Genomic DNA, 22,591 nt, shown 5'->3' on the forward strand with positions numbered 1-22,591 from the left:
TCAGTTCTAATTCCAATTCATGAGAATCTACATGACTGACCTTAAAAATACAGTCTGTGTCTTTTTCCCAGCTTTGAGTACATGTAGCAAAATTAAAATTAGTGCCAAACAATTAAATCAGTAAACAATTTTTTAAAACTTTCTGCTATGGGAACAATTTTGTTGTTCACATTGTTGGGTGTCCCGGGATCAAAATTAAATAGATATAAAATGTACAAATTTAGAAGTAGAAATGTAGTCACTAAAGATTTTGTGTCCATACTCTTATCAGCAGATGTCCAAAAATGTTAAGGAAAACTATGCTTAACTTCCTCAAACTATTTCATTATTCAAGGGCAGGAGATCCAGTTTGGTACAATCAGTCAACACTTCAATAAACAGCAAAGAATATAAACCTAAAATTCTCTGAGCTGTATATCCTTGCTTTAGCATAAAATGTCTAAGAACTTAAATAAGGATCAAAGAACATACTTTTAGGTATAAAGAAATAAAAGGCAAAAAAAGTAATAATAAAGCCACAATGACACACAAATTTTAGCATATGCTGAATGCTTAGACTTAAATAATACAAACCCAGATTTGTCTTTTATATATTATCATAATGCAGTGCTTTTATTGAAACACTCTTATTCTTGTTCATAATGCTGGTTAAGATGTAAATGCGTAAATATCTCAGAATTCTGTCTAAATAGCAATGTACTAGTTCTTCATTTTATACTGATAGATAGCCATCTTAGTTATGGAATAGTAGAATGTCAGCTCTTAACGTTCTTCTATTCTCAAAAACAAATCGGCTGGGCACGGTGGCTCACGCCTGTAATCCAGCACTTTGGGAGGCTGAGGCAGGTGGATCACCTAAGGTCAGAAGTTCGAGACCAGCCTGGCCAACATAGTGAAAACCCGTCTCTACTAAAAATACAAAAATTAGCTGGGCATGGTGGTGGGCGCCTGTCATCCCAGCTACTTGGGAGGCTGAGGCAGGAGAATTGCTTGCGCCCAGGAGGCAAAGGTTGCAGTGAGCTGAGATCACACATGTTGCACTCCAATCTGGGCAACAAGAGTGAAACTCTGTCTCAAAAAAAATAAATAAATAAAAATTTAAAAAAATCAAATTATTCACTATAAAATGCTTATTGTTATATAAATTTCATTTCAATAAATCAAAATCCTTCAATATCTCAACTAATTCCCAAGCTATTTTTTCACTTATTTTTCCCTTATGTTTCTTCTTAAATTCACTAATAATGATTTGACAAAGTGGCATTTTTAATATACTAATCAAAATTAGAGGTAATAAAACTTGTTTAAAATTTTACAATCACAAATTGTTAAACAGATTCAGCTTGTGACATTTTTACTTCAACTTGGTGATTATAGCTGATGAGAAACATTAATAAATCCAATAACATTTTCCTACACGGCCATTTTGAAATGTCAGCCATTGCTAATCAATACGCTTCTTTTCTGACTGGTCACAATGGCTCACAAAATGGCCACAATCACTAATTTTGAGATCTCTTTACAAGTCATAACCACAAAAAGCTTGATCCAAATAGTTGCTAGTTTTGCGTGTTCATCCTTTCTCACCATCGAAGGAGCCAATTATATTGATGGCAATGGTCACATTTGTTTTTCAAATGCAAATGCTTAAAATGTGAGTGACTTTTAGATTAACCTTCCCAAATTAAATTGCATCTTCACTGCACTGACATCTGTCATTCAAACAGATGTCAGCTCATAAACTTGACAGAGGACAAATTGTTTACGCGTTTGTTGTGTGACAGATGTTTATCAGTCACAGCTCTGAGAAGTCATTTGAGAAGTCTCATTGAATATAAGATATTCAATATAAGATATTCAACATAAGATATTCAATAAAAGATATTCAATGTAAGATATTCAATGAGTGTTATTTTTGTTAAATGTAAAAATATGCAGAAGAATTAATTCACTAATTATTTTAAAAAGTATTGCTGAAAATGCTATTAAATTATTTTAATTTGAAGTTATACACCAATATAAAAATTCCCCTTGACTAATGGATTATCTTTTTAGAAGTTTTAATTGAAAGGCTTCTTTCAAATAACGAAAATCATTACAAAGCATCAATCAAGTACAATAAAATCATCCTTTGTGTTCATATTATCTTCTTTTATTGATAATTTTATGGAAAATAGATTAAAATAGATGCCAGAAAGAATGAATATTTTCATATTTAGTATTTGGAGAAGTTAAGTCTGTTTCAGATTTCAAAAAAGTACGTATGTCTGGGGTTGATTGATATACAATAGCAATTGCTAGTATGGTGATGGCTATTCAAGGAGTAGTTAAACGCAAATTAAAAGCATCTTTGATCTCTGTGTGACTGGCTGGTGAGGGAATCACATCCCAAAATGTGTGCTGACAGGATCCGCCCTAACTCTCAGAAATGAGGCCCAGCAGGAGCCCTGTCCAGGGACTGACTGGTGAGGCCCTGCATTGTCAGCAATAGTGAGGTAGGGGCTGGTTGCTTGGGAGTGGCAGATGGTTTCGTTTGTTGTATATTTTCACTCTTCACCAAAATTTAGGTGAATCCTGCCCAGACATGAGAGGAAAGTAGCCTTACTGCACCTGCCACATTTACTTCAAAAAGAACGAACTCCAGTTGGAAAAGAATAAGAAAATACCTGTGTAAGTTTGGCTCTAGCCAGTCAACAAAACATTTTAAGTAGGTTACATGACTACTTTGTACATGACTACAAAGCTTTCAATTAATATTCACATTTTTCTTTTAATTTTCCTTAAAATTAAAACTAAACTCACAAAGCTTTAAAGAAAGTATCTCACATTTAAAGAAAATTATTCTCAGAAAAGTATAAAGTACACTTATACATCAGGTGCTTCACTTCATGAATCATATACAGTCAACTGCAGAGACCTAAATATCAAGAAGAATCACAATTTTAATACTAGAGGAACCTGAATTTTTATTTTTTATCCCAAACCAACTTTTCTTAAAGTGATATTTAAAACTAATACAGTATGTGAATAATCTTATACCTACATGTTTTACTATAACTTTTTGTCAACTTTAAAAACCTAGTAAGATGTAAGTTTTAAATCAAGCATTTATGCATCCTTATAAATACTCCACCAATACATATTTGTCACAAAAATGACAGCAGATGCAAAGCAAGCAAAATGGGTTTCACATACTGTTGAGACATGCATCACCTCCTAATCTCTTTGACCAAATACTTAACATATATCTACCCTATCCCACAACAACCATCCAGACCATAACTCTCTAGGTGACCTCTGAAAATTCTGATGATGATTAACGCTGTTGCTTGCTAATTTAAAAATTGCATATCTCCGAAATTACTGCAACTCAAGGCACATCAAGAATGTTTTAAAATCCCCTTATATACACTTATAAGTTAGGTACAATACCACAAATGTAAAACATTATCATAAACCTGCACTGTTCATTAATGTACATACTCTGATCTTAGTACAGCATATGAAGAAATCTCTTAGAGTATTATCATTAACAAGATGAATAAATCTGAATTATGAATAAGATGAACTAGTGAATGCTTCACTAGTTCTTAAGACATGGGAGAATGTTTTTCGATATTCTAAAGCTGTCTCTAGTCTACTCTCATATTTCATTGATATTTTGGTGTAGTATACCTTGTTCTATTTTTGAGCATATTTTCTTAAACACCGAGCTAATGAGACACTGCAAAAGAGTTAGTTTATATTGCGTTGAAAAACCGTATCTGGAGAGTGATGTCAGGGCTGATGAAAAGGTAGAGAAGATCTCTACCCATGTGCTGCAGGAGTCTTTTTGGGGCCTGCTCAGCAGTTAACAAGTAAACACAGACAACATAGAAGGCTTGTTCATCACACTCACAGAGGCCATAAAGCAGGGAGAAATAACTAACGCGCTGGAAAAGATTCCCAGTCTGGATGATGCCCTCAAACCAGGAAGATGGAAAGCAGAAAGAACAAATATCAAGTCCTGCTTCTAAATTGGGAAGACCTGAATTACCAGCACTTCACGTAAAATCTGACATTTTAAATGATTCCACTTTTAGTAGCAGACAAAAATGTGGGATGCCTTCTAAAGTAAACCAATTTAATTTCAAAATTATATAGCATCCAGATAAAGGAAGAAAATAGTTGTGTAATACTTGCACTGGTCTGCTAGTGGTGGCATGGTCCATTCTGAGTACCACCTTCTAAGGAATATCACTGATAAAACATAGTACATACAGTCAAATGGAAGAGAGAAGGGTCTATGAAATCAGGTCACACAAGATGTTGCTGAAGGACAAAGAGAAGACAAGGAGGGAGATATCTTGCTCTCTTACACAAACAAAACAAGCAAAATATGGAAGGAATGAAATTGCAAGCAGTGAGCCCCACACTTGAGTAGGTGTGTGTGTAGGGAGACCATCCTAAGGTAACCAACCCCCAGTGAGTCACACCGTTATACCACCCCTTGGCCTTGAGTAAAGGCAGGATCTGTGACTTACTACTAACCAACAGAAGACAGTAAAGTCATGGGAGGCCACTTCCATAATAAGATTACTTTGTACAGCACTCTCATGATTATGTTTCAATTTATATATGACTCCATCTTGCTAGCACCTAGTAGAGAGATTGCTGTGCTAACTCAAAGACGCAAGCAGTTATGATGTGAAATGCCTACGGACAGGGGTACATGGCAGGGAACTGAGGATGGCCTCTAGGAGCCGAGGACCTCAATCCTATAACTGCAAGGAACTGAATTGTGCCATTAAGACTGTGAGATTGGAAGAGGACCAAAAGCCTCAGATAAGACTTAGCCATGGCTAATGCCTTGATTGAAGCCTTTTGTGTCCTAGAGCAAAGGACATAGCTAAGCTGGACCCAGATTCCCTAATCCATGGAAATTATGAGATAATAAATATGGGTATTTTAAACTACATTTGTGCTAATACATTATGTAGCAATAGGAAAATTAATACAGTGTGTAAGCAAAAGTTGGGTAACCTTTATGTTCAGTGATGTGGTATGACAGATTCTTTGCGATGGGAAAGATTGATTTAGAATATAAAATCTATCTACTAGATTATGAATAAGTCTTTCCAACTTTAAGATACTATATAGAAAAACGAGGTGGGGGTTAAAGAAAAGATTTTTATATGGCACATGAATGACACTAATATTCTCTACACCAAATTCATAAAAACCCACTTGTACAACATAATTTAACTGACATTTGTAACGCAGACATTCATTTTATTGGAATGTTTTATTTAATACTAGGTACCAATTAGCTTACATTAATTATAAACCTAGAGGACTTTTGATATTTAGAATGTTTTATTTTTTATTATACTTTAAGTTCTGGGATACATGTGCAGAACATGCAGGTTTGTTACATAGGTATACAACAACCTGTCATCTACATTAGGCATTTCTCCTAATGCTATCCCTCCCATAGTCCATAGTCCCATATTTTCACACAGTCCCATATTTCTTGGAGGCTTTGTTCATTCCTTTTCAATCTTTTTTCTCTAATCTTGTCTTCACAATTTATTTCATTAAGTTGATCTTCAATCTCTGATATCCTTTCTTCTGCTTGATCCATTTGGCTACTGATACTTGCGTATGCTGCACGAAGTTCTCGTGCTGTGTTTTTCAGCTCCATCAGGTCGTTTATGTTCTCCTCTAAACGGGTTATTCCAGTTAGCAGTTCCCATAACCTTTTCTCAAGGTTCTTAGCTTCCTTGCATTGGGTTAGAACACGCTCCTTTAGGTTGAAGGAGTTTGTTATTACCTACCTTCTGAAGTCTACTTCTGTCAATTCATCAAACTCATTCTTTGTCCAGTTTTATTCCCTTGCTGGCGAGGAGTTGTGATCCTTTGGAGGAAAAGAGGCATTCTGGTTTTAGGAATTTCAGCCTTTTTGCGCTGGTTTTTCCTCATCTTCATGGATTTATCTACTTTGGTCTTTTCTGTTGGTGACCTTCACATGGGGTTTTTGCGTGGGCTTTCTTTTTGTTGATGTTGATGCTATTCCTTTCTGTTTGTTAGTTTTCCTTCTAACAGGCCCCTCTCTGTAGATCTGCTGCAGTTTGCTGGAGGTCCACTCCAGACCCTGTTTGCCCAGATCACCAGTGGAGACTGCAGAACAGCAAAGACTGCTGTTTTATCCTTCCTCTGGAAGCTTTGTTGCAGAGGGGTACCTGCCAGATGCCAGCCAGAGTTCTCCTGCATGAGGTGTCTGTTGACCTGCTGGGAGGTATCTCCCAGTCAGGAGGCACGAGGGTCAGGGACCCACTAGAGGAGGCAGTCTACCCCTCAGCAGAGCTTGAGCGCTGTGCTGGGAGATCTGCTGCTCTTTTCAGAGCCAGCAGGCCGGAACGTTTAAGTCTGCCGAAGCTGCGCCCATAGCCGCCCCTTCCCCCAGGTGCTCTGTCCCAGGTTGTGAAGACAACCTGCAGATTGTGAAGACCATGGGAAAAGCATAGCATCTGGGTTGGAGAGCACCGTCCCTCAGGACTTCTCTTGGCTAGGGGAGGGAGTTCCCCAACCCCTTGTGCTTCCCGGGTGAGATGACACTGTACCCTGTTTCTGCTCACCCTCCATGGGCTGCACTCACTGTCTAACCAGTCCCAGCGAGATGAACTAGGTACCTCAGTTGGAAATGCAGAAAGCATTCACCTTCTGGGTTGGTCTCGCTGTGAGCTGCAGACGGGAGCTGTTCTTATTTGGCCATCTTCAAAATGTTTTAAATAAATATAAACAAATGCCATTTCAAGCACCTGTGCTACCTTCGTTCAGGCCCCTGCCAGCTCAAACCTAGACCACTGCTTACCCCCACTTGCCCCAGCATCATTCCCCTGTATTTTCAGCATCTATTGTCAGAGTGGTCTGGACTCTTTATTGACTCTAGCTTGTCCCCTGAAAATGAATAAAGCAGCTCAGCCAACAAACAGAGCCTTTCATCATCTGGCCTGCCTTTGGCATCCCCTCTTGTTAGTCCTGACCCTGTTCCCATCCTATACACATTCACAAGGAACCACTTACTCTTCCTCCCAAATGGCTGTACCACCTCTTGCTCTCTCTCCCTCCCAGGATTTGACTCTTTTTGGAAAGTCTTTCCCTCTCCCCTCTTTCCTAGCTAATTCCTTGAAGTCCAAAGATGCTCAGCCAGGGTATCATGAACTCCTACAGGGACTTTCCCAGGCTGGGTTGATGTACAAAGTTTAGTCTGGCTACACTGAAGATCACGCTTCTACAGTGGCAGTCATCATTAAATATCCCACTAAGCTACACAGAGTGAACACCACATTCTGCATATCTATCAGTAAAAAGTGTGCTGGACGAGGTCAGGAGTCAAAGAGCAGCCTGACCAACATGGTGAAACCTCGTCTCTACTAAAAATATAAAAATTACTTGGGCATGGAGGTGCAGTGCCTGTAATCCCAGCTACTCAGGAGGCTGAGGCAGGAGAATCGCTTGAACCCGGGAGACAGAGGTTGCAGCGAGCCAAGATCGTGCCACTGCACTCCAGCCTGGGCAACAGAGTGAGACTTTGTCTCAAAAAAAAAAAAAAAAAAAAAAAAAAAAAAAAAAAAGTGTGCTGGGACAACAAGCCAGCCCCTCTGAAAGATCGTTTGTTTAGGGGACTCTGCCAAAGACTCCACACAAATACATGTGAGTGAGTCAGACACCATTAGTATCACAAGTATCGAAGACGTATAGTGCAGCACCCAGAGGTGATCTGCAGGGAGCACCATGGTGGTGATTATTACTAGTGACATGCTAAACTGGGCTGTATGGCTGGAATTTTCTTAACAGACCTCTTCCTATTTTTTAGAAGTCCTCTTCCCTAATTCCTAAGAAAATTGATAAATTCATCATGAGAAAATAATGAGGAGGGCATTAGCAATGATGCTTGAGCAAGTTTGACAGTAGCTAGTAATACCAAACCAAATTTTTAAAAAATTCATCATGAAGAATAGCTTTCCATGAACAGAAGAATGATGCCTTCCATTGTGTGCTGCATGTAGTAAAAACCCATAAAAGAGTATAAATGTCATTTTATGATGAATCATATAAATTTTACACCAAAACATCAAAATTACTTTAGATGATGGAGGGCAACAAAATCAACGCAGCTGAAACACTGTGATAAAATTCGAGTGTGGTAAGCTCAGGGTACCTATACTGCTTCTCACTTTTTCTTCTAAGTGCTCCCAAATCATATTTACTAATTCACTGCAGACTTCTGGTATATGTGGACAGTACACTAACCAGTTTAGAGCTGTTTGGATCCAATTTTCCCCATTTTTTAAGAAACAAAGACTGTTGGACATTTGACTCCTTTAGGAAACCCTGTGTTATTTTCTAACTTTTCAATTTTAGACTTACCTATCTTTAAACTTATGATCCTCCACTATGGTCAATAAAAATTGGATTCTCCTTTACATAAACACAACTTGCATACATCACATAAACACAACTTGCATACATCACATACACACGCCACATTCACACATTCACACATTCACAGCACATACACACACCACATTCACAAGCTTTCTCCTGCCTTCTTCCTCCTATGCCTCCCAATTTATATCATAGTTCTTATTAAAATTACATCATAATTAAGGTTCATAGTTTCACAATATGTGCATATTTATAACTCAATCATGTGGTTTTCGATAACTTTATCAGCACTGCTTTTTTCCCCTCCTTGCAGTCAATAACCGTCTCTTGTTGTTATTTACTTGGTTCTCTTTATATTTCAATAATTTACCCCCAAACTCTCACCCAGTAGTATAAATCTGTTATACAAGGGAGTAGATCAGGGAGCAGAAATCAAGCCTAGCCTGGAAAATGGAACAGTTAGAACTTGCCAAATATACAGAACATAAGGAAACGTACTAAATCAATACAGTCACTGAGACTTCCCACATGGGGAGGGGGTGCTGGACTTTGCAGCCTAAATGCTTATCTCTCAGATTTCCCTTTTCCAAGCAATCCTCAGAGTGGCTAGGTTTCTGAGCATTACAGTCCTGTTTTATTTTGTGTGTGTGTGTGTGTGTGTGGTGGGGGGAGGTTGGGGTTTGTTTGCTTATTTTATTATATTTTTTTTACAGAGGGCTTCCCTCTCTCTCCTGGGCTGGAGTGCAGTGGTACAATCACAGTGATCATTTTGTCTCAGCCTCCCAAGTAGCTGGGACTACAGGTGCACACCACTACACTCAGCTAATCTTTTTGTTTGTTTGTTTTGGAGAGATGAGGTTTCACTATGTTGCCGCGGGCTAATCTTGAATTCTTGCTCTGAAGCTATCCTCCTATGGGAGCCACTGTGCTCAGCCCTGAGCGGCACGTTCCTAAGAGATGTTGCCTGAAACAACGAGATGGGGGTTTGAAAGTATCAAAGGGCAAGATAGGTTTTATAAGCCAAGTTATCTGGATCACTAGGTCCCCAGCTTCCTCTTTCTTGGTTTGCTCTCTCAATTTTGGAACCGCACATCCTCCACTAGTTCTTAAGACATACGAGGCACAGTTTTTGATAGCCTGCTTTTCTAAAACTGTCTATATTCTACCCTCACATTTAGTTGATATTTTGGTGTGGTACACATTGCTGTTTTTGAACACACCCTCTTAAAAACTGAGCTGATGAGAAACCATCCTTTGCAAGTATGAGAGTTATATGAAACGTTTCCCCTTTTTCCTTTTCGGCAAGACTATTTAATGATAGCACGGTGAAGATCCCAACTTTAAACAATATTTTAATTAATATTTAATATTTTAAGGTATCTTTCCCCATGGACCATATCCATCTTGTCTATTATTTTTCAAACATGTTTTCTAAAGTCTAGTAGTGACTCTCAACTAAATGGCCACATCAGAACATTCAGAAAACTTGTCTCCATTATGTCCTTTTTACCCCTCACTTCACCACTGGCTGAACTCAGTTATGCATATGCAAATTAACTCTTCCTCAGCTACTTTTTCTCTTAAAGCTGTGGTTATTTCTGTTTCATCAAATAATTCACCTTCATGGTCAAATTCAACTCAGACAATAAATATGATAAAAGAAATCAATACAAAAGTGTTTAAGAAAATATAATTTATCAATATTTCATGAGCCAACTTTTATAAATTTGTGAAAATTTCAAGTGGATATGGCTTATTTCTTGATCTGTAAAGTATAAATGTTTCTAGCAAGTATATATCCTTGTAAAGGATAGTCAAACTACCTAGAATAAACACCACCAAGTCACTCAAAACTGATTTATAAATGATATTAGCTACCAATCATTTATGCTATTAAAACAAATCACTTAAGGATGATGATGGTAATGAGAAGGGAAGGGAGACAAGAGGCATATTTATTTAGCACTTACTATGGTCCAGTTCTTCTGCTAAAAACATTCCATGCATCATCTCATTTAATACTCAAGACAATTTTTTTTTTTTTGCTTTTTTTTTTTAAATTTTTCATTTTTGTGGGTATATAGTAGGTGCATATATTTATGGGTTACATGACATATTCCCATACAGGCATGCAATGTGTAATAATCACATCATGGGAAATGGGATATCCATCTTCTCAAGCATTTATCCTTCATGTTACAAACAATCCAATTACATTCTTTTAGTTATTTTTAAATGTACAACTAAATTATTTTGACTATAGTCACCCTGTTGTTCTATAAAATAATAGGTCTTATTCATTCTTTCTAACTATTTTTGTACCCATTAACCATCCCCCACCAACCCCCACTACCCTTCCCAGCCTCTCTGGTAGGCTCTCTACCCTCCTTCTACTCTCTATGTCCATGAGTTCAATTGCTTTGATTTTTAGATCCCATAAATGAGAACAGGTGATGTTTGTCTTTCTGTGCCTACCTTATTTCACTTAACAGAATGACCTTCAGTTCTACCTAGGTTGTTGTAAATGACTGGTCTCATTCTTTTTTTATGGCTGAATAGTACTCCATTGCTACACTGTGATTATGTACCACATTTTCTGTAGCCATTCATCTGTCTCATAATAACCTTATTATCCTCATATTTCAGGTGAGAAAATTGAGGCTTAGCACAGTCAAGTAACTAAATAAGGGCATACAACAAACAAGTAAGGAAGCTGAGATTTTAGCACAGACAATGAGATGTTAGAGCCTTATAATGTCATTATACATTTACTATTGCAGACCAGCTTTCCACCTAGTTGATTTTGGTCTTGTTCATTTTTCCATTTCTATGAAACCTGCAGATTCACTTTCAGACATATATATGTATGTCTGTATATATATATATATATATAGATATATAGAGAGAGATATATATATATAGAGAGAGAGATATATATATACACGTGTATGTGCATATATATGTGGGTGTGTATATGTGTGTATAGATATATATATTTTACATCACATTAATCTAAGTTTATTAAACCTCTAAGAATAGCAGTTCTTCAGGTAAAAATTTCCCACTGAACAAGAAACAAAACCAGTCATCAGTCTTGCCCTTTAGAGCCTAAACTCCATTTTACACTGAGCATCTGGTACATGCTCAACACCCAGCAGGTATCCAAAAATATCTGCTAAATGAAAAGGAAAACCATGGAAGTGGAATTGAGCACATAAGGCATGTAGCCAATGCATTCCATCAACATTTTTCATCCCTCTTTCTATCTATTTAATAATAAACCCTGCTTTAAAGTAACATAAAATACAGAATGTAAAAATCAGCTACTTTCCAAACTAACATGAGAGTAGACCCTCATTCCTTGATGACAGAGCCAGTCTGTCCGCTCTGGGAAAGGCCATTCTTCTTCTCACTCTCTCCACAGTGAATTATTTCTAAGTCTGTAAACTAACAGCTTAAGCTCGGAAGCTTTTCCCACGTCTCTCTACCTCTGCAATAAGCGCAGGCTTACCTCTAACATAACTCCTACCCTTAACTAAGCCCAGTATTCTGAATTCTCCCAGCTACAGAGAATACGCACATATATGTCATCTGTGCACTTTTGTGCAGACATATCTAAAATTTGATCATCAGCTTCTCACCTAGAGGCTTGCTTTATTAAATCCTCCATAGAATGTGCTGATAGAAGACATAAGACACTTATTCATGTTTTATTGAATCAAACTGAATATACCTTATACTCCTTTTCAGTGGCACTAGCCACACTGAAAAAATACATTTACAGGAAGGGCAGACAAAGAAAGAGTAGCTGGTTCAGATTCCCTGAATCCTTTCACACTGGATTTAATTCATCCATCTTTATTTAGGATAAATAGTTATAACAAGAATGATGAGAAAATACTCTCAATCTTTAACCTGCCTATGAGTGAGGACTCCTCTTTCTCGTATGTTACATGATGAGAAAATACATTCAGGTTTCTGGCTCTCTTCACTTCAAATATTAAATATTACCTTTCATTTGTAATTTAAAACTTCAAATTAAGAGCAAAAGCTTTTATGCTTGCAATGTGATTTTTAAACCAAGAAATCATGGGGGAAACTCACAGATGTTAGTAAATTTAATTATCTTTTTATGTATTAAAAACGACTATGAAGTATCAGGAAGAAAGAGTCTTGAGAACCCGACATCCCTTTTAAAACCTGTTTTTCCCCTTTAACATGGTTTGCACAGTAAAAGCAATCATTCACAGGTATGACATAGAGTCTGTGAATTATGAGACATTGCTGTCATTACTTTTGTGAATTACAACTTTTGGTCATATGGGTTTGATATCAATTATAAGGGCAATTCATGTAATATACAGATATATAATAGTGTGCCACAATCTAATGCAATTCATTCTTATCCATGAGGTACTATTACACAGCTCACAAAAGGCTAAACTTTAAGTTCATCCTGAAGGTTATTCACTCACAGGGATGGCTTCCCTCTACCACCCACCTGCCCTCCCCCAACCCCGATGCAGCACCTACATTATTATCCAACTAAGTATTTCTGCTTTTTTCCTGTTTGGTCTAAATTTAGCCAAAGAAATACATACTAGTTAATGTGAAACTCAAACTTTAAGGCTTTCTGATCTAATACTGTTTATGTGTTGGTGTATTTATGTGTGTGGTTTTATATGAACATGAAGTAGAAATTCTAGTTTATCTAGACAATACATAAAATGATCTTCATATACTGAATTTCTATGTTTCTCTTTTAAGAAAACAGGAAGTATTTTCTTCACATTTCAAACATTTCCTTGTACTACATAAAAAGTTAAGCTATACCAAAAATTAAAATAGAAGATTCTATATAACACAAAAAGAAAATGACAAGTCATAATCAATGTATGTGTTTCTTTTTTCTCTTGTAAGGTTTATAAATGACTTGATTTTAAACAAATTACTTCAATTTAAAAGCACAAGATCTAGAAGCAATAGTCCAGCTTCAAATCCTGACTTTGTCATTTTCTATCTGTGGCTTTTATGTGGCAAGTGACTTTACCATTCTGTGCCTCATTTTCTTCTCTTACAAAAAAGAAGCGATAATGAAGACACCACATAAATTGTTTGAGGATTTAAAAGAGCATAGAGCCAGTCTGACACATATTAGTTACTCAATAAATGCTGCTAAGTCATTGAGATAGTTATTAAAGTTCTTAATTTTGCAATGTGTTCTTTTACATAAGTTTGCAAAGACAGTGTTAATTACTATTTATTTGCCCAAACCCCTTGCAAAAATATCACATGCAAACAACCTTTATGTGCACATACAAAAAATAAAACTGCCCTTATTGGATAATAGCATTATGAAAGATTTGGTGCCAAGGCAAGAGTTGATTAAAGACTCTGGCTTTTGCTGATAGAATCCATCCCAGAAATGAGAAGGCACAGCTACCAGAGCAAGGAAGAGAAGGGTGACTGAAGAGGCAGCAACCAAATAGGGATTCCCAGACTTTTAAGAAACTAGGACCATCATCCACAAGTACATCTCCACTGTCTACCAAACCTGCAAGGGCCAAGGCAGACCACAGAAAGGGGATTCTCTGAAAATTCTATCAGGTCTAGTTCTCTGCTTGTGCAATTCCAATAGCACATCCCAACTTCCACCTGCTCTTTAAGACAAGTTACAAAGCACGTTTGTTCCAGGATTTTTTCCCCTATCTTTTCTTATTTAAATCTATGTATCACATCCTTCTCCTAATTTTGAAGACATATTATTTTCCAAGAGAAAAAGATAAACTTTTAAACAGAAACAATAGTGACTAATTTGGTAGAGCTAATTATGTTCTTAGATGTGTTCTCAGTCTCATTTTCATAATATCAAGAGACAATGTATCTACAAATAAGCCTACATCACCTCACTAATGTGTTACCAAGATTTTTTGAGCCATTTAAATAGCCACTAAGAAGATGGGCAGGGAGGTTAAGGAAATATAAACTATGTAAGTATAGGAAAGATATAGCAAATGTATTTAAGTAAATACACAGTATATAAGGAATGCTGCTTGAAATATGAGTAATCTTATGGATTCATTAATTCAACCATTCATTCAATAAACATTTATTGAGAAGATGCTATGTACCAGCTATTCTAGTGCTAGACATACAAGAAGGTAAAAGTCACATGCCCACATGACTCAGAAAGGGCAAGTGAAATGATCACTTAACAAAATTACAGACATCATTACTGCTACATATTACTAAGCTGCAAGAGCGGAAGTGTGTACAATGAACAGGGAGATATTACATAAGAAGGGTCCAGACAGGATTCATGAAGATGATGACACTCCTGAATTTGAGGGGAATTCTTGGAATTTCATCCCATATGTGAGAGTTAAGAGCATGCCAGCCAGATGGAGGGGCACATGCAAAGTGTGAATCACCAAACAGCAGGGTACTCTGGGGAACAAAGTTAAGTATTGCTTTAGCTGACGATGTCAGAGATGTAAATCGGCCCTTGAAGAACCCTAGATATCTTGCCAAGGCATTTAGATTTGGAGCTATAATCAATGGGAGGTCATTAAGTAGGTGTTAATGAGGGTGAAGGGTGATGAACTGACTTCTTAAACTCTCAGAGTCATGGAAGACATGATCTGGATGAGAACAAGAGAAGGAAGACAGGGAGATCGTTGTAGGAAAACGCAACGATAATCTGAAGAAGAAAAAATGCAAGGCAGGATCTAGGTGTTCTCTGTGGAAACAGAGAAGACAAAAACCACTGAGAGATATTTAAGAGGCACATTTTACAAGAACTTACACCAACTATATGTGGACATTGTTAAAAAGTGGGAAAGTCAGCATTATCCTTGGGATTCAAGTTTGAGATGTCAGGTAATTAACGTTACCACTAGTGATGTGCCTTTAACTGAGGTATACATATGAAAGAAGATGAGGTTTCGGAAGAAATATAGCTCCTTTTTTGTTTTTTGTTTCTTTGTTTGTTTGAGAGATGGAGTCTTGCTCTGTTGCCCAGGCTGGAGCACAGTGACGTGATCTCAGCTCACTGCAACCTCCACCTCCTGGGTTCAAGCAATTCTCCTGCCTCAGCTTCCCAAGTAGCTGGAATTAAAGGCACCTGCCACAACTACAAATATAAATGATTTTTGTAGTTTTTAGTAGAGACAGGGTTACACTATATGTTGGCCAGGCTAGTCTCGAACTCCTGACCTCAGGTGATCCGCACGCCTCGGCCTCCGAAAGTGCTGGGATTATGGGCACGAGCCACCGCACCTGGCCTATAGCTCCTTTTGCACTTGGTATTTAGGTATCTATAGGACATTCAGGCAGGAGGATATATGAATCTGATATTGAAAAGAGAAGGCTAGGCTGGAGATACAGATTTGATTGACAGTCATTAACATACAAGCGGTAGTTACCAAAGAACAGAAAAAGTAAATCACCCAGAGAGAAAATGGGAAAAAGAAAGTGCATCTCAGTTTTATATAGCATCATTTTTTTCTGTATTTTAATATTCATGTCACAAACTTTCTCAAATACTGTATTTAGAAACATTCTACTTGTCCTTCAACACAAACTAAAGCTGAGCATTAAACACTAAACAAGAAAGAAATATTTTCATACATAGTTTCTTCTCCCAGATTTTTTTTAGAAAAGGACAAAAAGGTAAATTATTTGAAATGACATAGTTCACTCAGAAAACTATGAAATTTACACTCTTATTTTTCTTAATATCTGTTTTCATGAAAACTGCAGAGTAAAAAAACCGTAGCTTTAGTAATTTATAATTACTAAGACCCTTAATATAGTGAACTCATAGCTAACACTCTGAAGTCAAAAGCAAGGGTAGTGATAATTTAGAAGAAGTGATTTAAAATTCATATACATCTAAACTACTTTTTAGACTGTTAAATATAAGTTAAAGAATGAGAAAGGCAGAGGGTGCAGGGGGAAGTATCTTATTCTAGTTCACAAATTATACAGCCTCTCACTCCTGGCTAGGAAAGAACGTCTGGTTTCTGAATACATAATATGCCGTATTTTGTTCTTTGGAGCTTATCTGTACTTTAACAGGGTAAATTTCCTATCTTCATTCAGAACAAATGTAAAAACATCTTATGAATAGGACCTTTGGTAAGTAGTTAAATGCACAAATCGGTATTAAGTCTCAGACTAGACGTCTTTTTCAGCTCTATTTTAAAATAGTAGAGATGTTGACTTCAGCATATAAACATATATTAATGTGTCAGTTTTATACTGATGACTTCAAAAAGCTGGACATAACAATGAACATTTACATGTATGCAATAAAGTGACTGTTTAGTAATGAAAAATACTTCTATTTATATTATTATTTTACAACAGTCCTAAATAATGTTTGAAAATTTAAAGAACGAATATGCGGTGATTTGTTTCCTAAAGGAGATGATCTCTTGATCTAAATTTAGAATAACAAATTTGCATTTTAAATAATGAGACTAGATGGACACAGTAGCACACCTTTAGTCCCAGCTACTCAGGAGTTTGAGGAGAGAGGATAGCATGAGCCCAGTTTTTCCTTTGTTTTTATTGAGACAGAGTCTTACTCTGTCACCCAGTCTGGAGTGCAGTGGTGCGAACATGGCTCATTGCAGCCTCGACCTCCTGAGCTCAAGTGATCCTCCCAGCTTAGCCTCCTATGTAGTTGGGACCACAGGTGCACACCACCACACCTAGCTAACTTTTATTTTTTTTTGGAGAGATAGGGTGTCTCTCTGTTGTGCAGGATGGTCTCAAATGCCTGGCCTCAAGCAATCCTCCTGCCTTGGCACTCCAAAGTGCTGGGATTATGGGTGTGAGCCACTATTCATGCCCAGCCAAACCCAAGAGTTTGAGACCAGCCTAGGCAACAGAGACCACGTGTCAAAAAAAAAAAAAAAAAGGAGGGGTATGTGGGGGGAATAATGGAATAATGATGAGATTAGATATCCAGCAAAGTAATTACCTCTTATCATAAACAATCAAGGTAAACTGTAACATCATCTCATATTTCAAAAGAAAATTAAAATCTTTCAAAGTTTAATGAGTTACTTTGAGAATGTGAGGCAGTGCAGAGTAGGGCTTAAGACCACACATCAGCTTTGGAATCACGTAGGACTCATTTTAATCCCAGATCTATTACTTGGTACATATGTGACCCTGTAAAAGTTATCTCTCTAAGCTTGTTTCCTCAGCTACATATCTGGAAATATACTAGTATCTACTTCAAAGTAATTTCATAAGGCTCCTGTGTAAAGTGCTTGATAAAAGAAAGCTGTCAAGTGATATTACTTTTAACTTCTCTTACCCTTCTCTATTTTTTCTTCTTTCCAAGGTACCTCTCATCTTCTAATATACTGTATATCTATTTACTTCTTGTTATGATTGTCTGCCTCCCTCCATGAAAATGTAAGCTCCACAAGGACAAGTATGATTGCCTATTGTATTCAATGGCATATCGTAAACAGTGTCTGGCACTAAAGTGCTCAAAAATATTTACTGACTGAACGAGTAGATGACTACTGAGAGGATTACTACACACTATTAATGATACTATATAATAGTACTTTTCATCATTACTAGATATTTTCATTTTCATTCATGTTATATAGACTCTTCTGAATGAAAGGCCAAATAACATGTTTTGGGACACTGGGTATCAATCATGTAAGTTCTTTAAGAAATAATGATACTAATTTATTTGATTGTAAAAGGAGAACATAAGCTAGTCTCTAAGATTATACCTACAAAAAAAAAAAAATTTGATTCTACAATCCAAGAAAAACAAAAGCACATTTATACAAAACTATACACCAATTTACTGTAAGACAAGACATCTTCTCAGAAACTTAAAACTTTAAATCAGTAAAACATAAAGCTGTAATGAATTAGATTTAAAATATATGTCTGTAGAACGTAAGTGAAGGCAGAGGGAGGAGAGATACAGACACATGTAGGTTCTATCAGCACTAAATACACAGGAATAGCAAAATACATTATTTTCTGCATCTATTAATGAGTAATAGGAAGATATTTATTTGCCCCTGAATTAGTAATCAAAATGTAGCTAATTATAATTTAACAAAAAATGCATCAAAAAGTAAAATAAGTATAGTCAACCCATCCATTGGGTTCCATATATCATTGTTGCTTTTGTAGTTGAATCCGTCAACTGTGCTGCTGATCCAGTATCAAGGTGGTTTTTTTGTTGACAATATCAGTAACTCTTGACCCTTTATTATTGTTTTTGGTCAGTTTGTGTCCTCGCTGTATTGAACAAGAGGTAAGACACCAAACTATGACCCTCAGAAGAATATAGGGACTTTCTTTTTTTTTTTTTGAGACAGAGTCTTGCTCTGTCGCCCGGGCTGGAGTGCAGTGGCCGGATCTCAGCTCACTGCAAGTTCCGCCTCCCGGGTTTACGCCATTCTCCTGCCTCAGCCTCCCGAGTAGCTGGGACTACAGGCGCCCGCCACCTCGCCCGGCTAGTTTTTTGTATTTTTTTTAGTAGAGACGGGGTTTCACCATGTTAGCCAGGATGGTCTCGATCTCCTGACCTCGTGATCCACCCGTCTCGGCCTCCCAAAGTGCTGGGATTACAGGCTTGAGCCACCGCGCCCGGCCAAATATAGGGACTTTCTTAAGGGAATACACGCAGGTTTGTGAATGTGAAACCCTTCCAAAATTCTGTTTAGCCTGCAATTAAGGTGAGGTTGTTTTTAGATGCAGTATTTAGAGGGTGTATCACTTCACCCTCAATCAGAATGCTATACTGTACCATGATAAAAGACACATAAAGCAAAATTAACTAAGTCACATGAAAGTCTCCTTTAAGAAAAGTAGATTATGATTAATCCAAAATTTCTTCTATGTGTGTCAGCTTTAGTGAGATTTACTCCGTTAGTATAATTATGACCTATTAATAACATAGTATAAACAGGAAAGTGTTATTTATAAATGTCAGTTATATATCTACATAGCAATTAAGTGATAATACTGGAAATAAAAGCATACATATAAAAGCAAACATACAGGTATACAGTACTATTCTTGTGACTCAAATTATAATCTAGAAACAACATTATTGTTTTGTTTTAAATTCCATTAAGCAGTTAAAATAGATTCTAAATATACAGAGTATTATAAATCTTAAAGCAATGTCATTGAAAAGTTCATTTCCCATGCATATTGTACACTATGAAAATATGACATAGGTTTTAATATTTTTCTACATAAAATATTAACCCATCAAGATGGCTAATATGTCTATGATATATAATTTAAAATATTTGGTTAAAGGAAAGAATTTGATGAACCTCAAGACAGAATGCTAAGTAAAACTGAGTATGTGTGTTGACCAAGGCACACTGGCATTACTTTGTAGAGCTGATCAATAGATATTAGCTTTAAAAAGAGAGATAGAGAAAGAAGCTGCAGCATATTTTTTAAATCACAGAGTGAAGATTTAAATTGTATCAATCAAGACCCAAGTTTTTTCCTCCTAGTCTTTCTAGTTGTTCTCTTCCAGTTAAGATTCTTCATTTTAAATAAATTTAATTAGTTCCAATTGATCATAGCCAACACTTGTACAGCTTAATCCATGCTTCTTTACTTTGAAAAGGCAAATGCTAACAAAGACTACTAGGCTCAGATTCAACTGTCATAAGACAGCATTGATACCTAACCCATTTGTACCTAAAATAAAAATTCCAAAAAGTATTCTGCCTTTAGTGAAAGCATTATATTATACCTCATATTTTAATTGTTATCTTGCTCAGATTGTTTCTAGAAATTAAGATCCAGATTACTACAATAATAAAAGTAATTCAACTAAACACTTTAGCCTAACTATAGGTTTCAAATAAGACTTCCCTGAAAATGCAGGCAAATACCTGTCATGATATAATTTTTACTTATTTTATGAAGAAATATTAGAACAATTCCTCTAAAATAACTGGAAAAATCATCTGAATGGCTGCACTGGCCAGCTTTCCCTTTTGTAGTACTGGCTCTCTACAACACTGGTTACCCCAAAACAAGATTATTGTGCTTGAATCAGATTTCTCTCAATGCATCTACCATATTTTTCATAACGTAATTTATATAGGATTCTAGTCAATGAAATACGGTTTTCTTCTAAACTCTCACAAAAATCTATACCACAGCTTAATCAAGTCACACAATTTAAAGGTAACCCGAACGATCTACAGGCTGCAACATGCTAGTTGCTTTGACAACATGGTAAGGAAGTCGTTTTTTAGTTATTTAAGATCTTCAGATATTGAACATTCTTGCCTCTAGTACCCACGACATGAAATGAATAAATTGACTGATAAAAGCCATTTGTCACATATGTTTAACCAAACTTACAGATAAAAATATAGTGTATGTAGCATTAATTGACTCTTCAAATTAGATTTGCATTCTTAGTTTCTTGATTTTGCTAATAAAATTAAAAAATCATATACTATAACGCTATCTCATGACTTTGGTAGTGCGTAATTCAAAATTTCAAAGTACTGATTTAATAATGCTTACTTGACTGCTGAAAAATTCAGCTTTTATTCTAGAATGCAAATTGAGTTATTCTAGTATTGCAAAGGCAAATTTGTTTTTGCTATGACTTAAACAACTACTTTTTGTAGATCAGAAGGTCTTTAAACTTTACAGGGAAGTAAAATATAACAAAAAACATACATATAACAGCATGAAAAGCAGTGAAAACTGAACAAAACACGGACTGGCTTAAAAATCTGCAAATAGGCCCAGTGTGGTGGCTCATGCCTGTAATCCCAGCACTTTGGGAGGCCAAGGCAGGTGGATCACAAGGTCAGGAATTTGAGACCAGCCTGGCCAATATGGTGAAACTCTGTTTCTACTAAAAATACAAAAATTAGCTGGGCATGGTGGTGCGCACCTGTAGTACCAGCTGCTTGGGAGGCTGAGGCAGGAGAATCACTTAAACCTGGGAGCGGAGGTTGCAGTGAGCCGAGATTGCGCCACTGTACTCCAACCTGGGCGACAGAGCGAGACTCTGTCTCAAAAAAAAAAAAAAAAAAAAAAAAATCTGCAAATAAAATAGAATTTCTTTAGCAGATACTGAAGCAAACTCCATAACTGTAAAGTACTAAATAACTACCAGAAAAATTAGAAGTCCCTGAAATTGTTCATATTTAGGTTGGATAATATTTTTCATCAATGAACTTACACATTAAAAAGAATTTAAAATTAAGTAACAGCCATCATCATCATTATCTCATTTTTATTGAAAATCAGATGTTCCCCAACTTTGGCAATATTAGGCAGCAGTGGCACAAGGCTATAGGTATTTAAATATACACTTTGTACATTTTCAAGGGAGATCTTAGGCTTTCTTCCTCCCAGTGTAACAGTAGTAACCTGCCTATCACAGAGAGAGGGAGGGAGGGAAGGAGAGGGGGGGGAAGAAACTTACCCTTTCTTTTCTCCTTTTATTTATTTATTTATTTTTATTTTTATTTTTTTTTTGAGACAGAGTCTCACTCTGTTGCCTAGGCTGGATCACTGCAGTGACGCAGTCTTGGTTCACTGCAACCTCTACCCTCCTGGGTCAAGTGATTCTCCTGCCTCAGCCTCCCGAGTAGCTGGAATTACAGGCACCCACCACCACCCTCGGCTAATTTTTGTATTTTTAGTAGAGACAGGATTTTGCCATGTTGGCCAGGCTGGTCTCAAACTCCTGAGCTCAGGTCATCTGCCCACCTCGGCCTCCCAAACTGCTGGGATTACAGGTGTGAGCCACCGTGACCGGCCCCCTCCTTTAATTTTTGTTAAAAATTTTCTGGTATTTTCTGGGCATGCTTCTTTCTAAACTATTGATTACTATTAAATTAATATTTTCTGGGCATGCTTCTTTCTAAATTATTGATTACTATTATATTTGTTGCTTCATAGCAATCATACATTTTATGATCAAATTTTAAATTTTAACCATCCACACCCAAAACAAAAGCTTACCATTCTTAATACCAATAAAAGTATTTACACTAGGTTATTTTTCTCCTCTGTGCATTCAAAGAAATTGAGCTGAATGTATTTGGAGATCCAGTAATTGAAACTGGTTTAAGAGTATAAAAAGATAGGCTAAACATTTATAGTG

At 36.6% G+C, this 22,591-nt stretch overlaps 1 protein-coding gene across 3 annotated transcripts in view; it reads right to left on the bottom strand.

Annotated features, from left to right (window-relative positions):
• Positions 1–22,591, bottom strand: part of WDR7 (WD repeat domain 7) — a 386,547-nt gene that overhangs the window by 194,400 nt on the left and 169,556 nt on the right. The window lies entirely within an intron of this gene.

Source organism: Piliocolobus tephrosceles, chromosome 18 (genome assembly GCF_002776525.5).
Source record: "Piliocolobus tephrosceles isolate RC106 chromosome 18, ASM277652v3, whole genome shotgun sequence".
Taxonomy (NCBI): Eukaryota; Metazoa; Chordata; class Mammalia; order Primates; family Cercopithecidae; genus Piliocolobus; species Piliocolobus tephrosceles.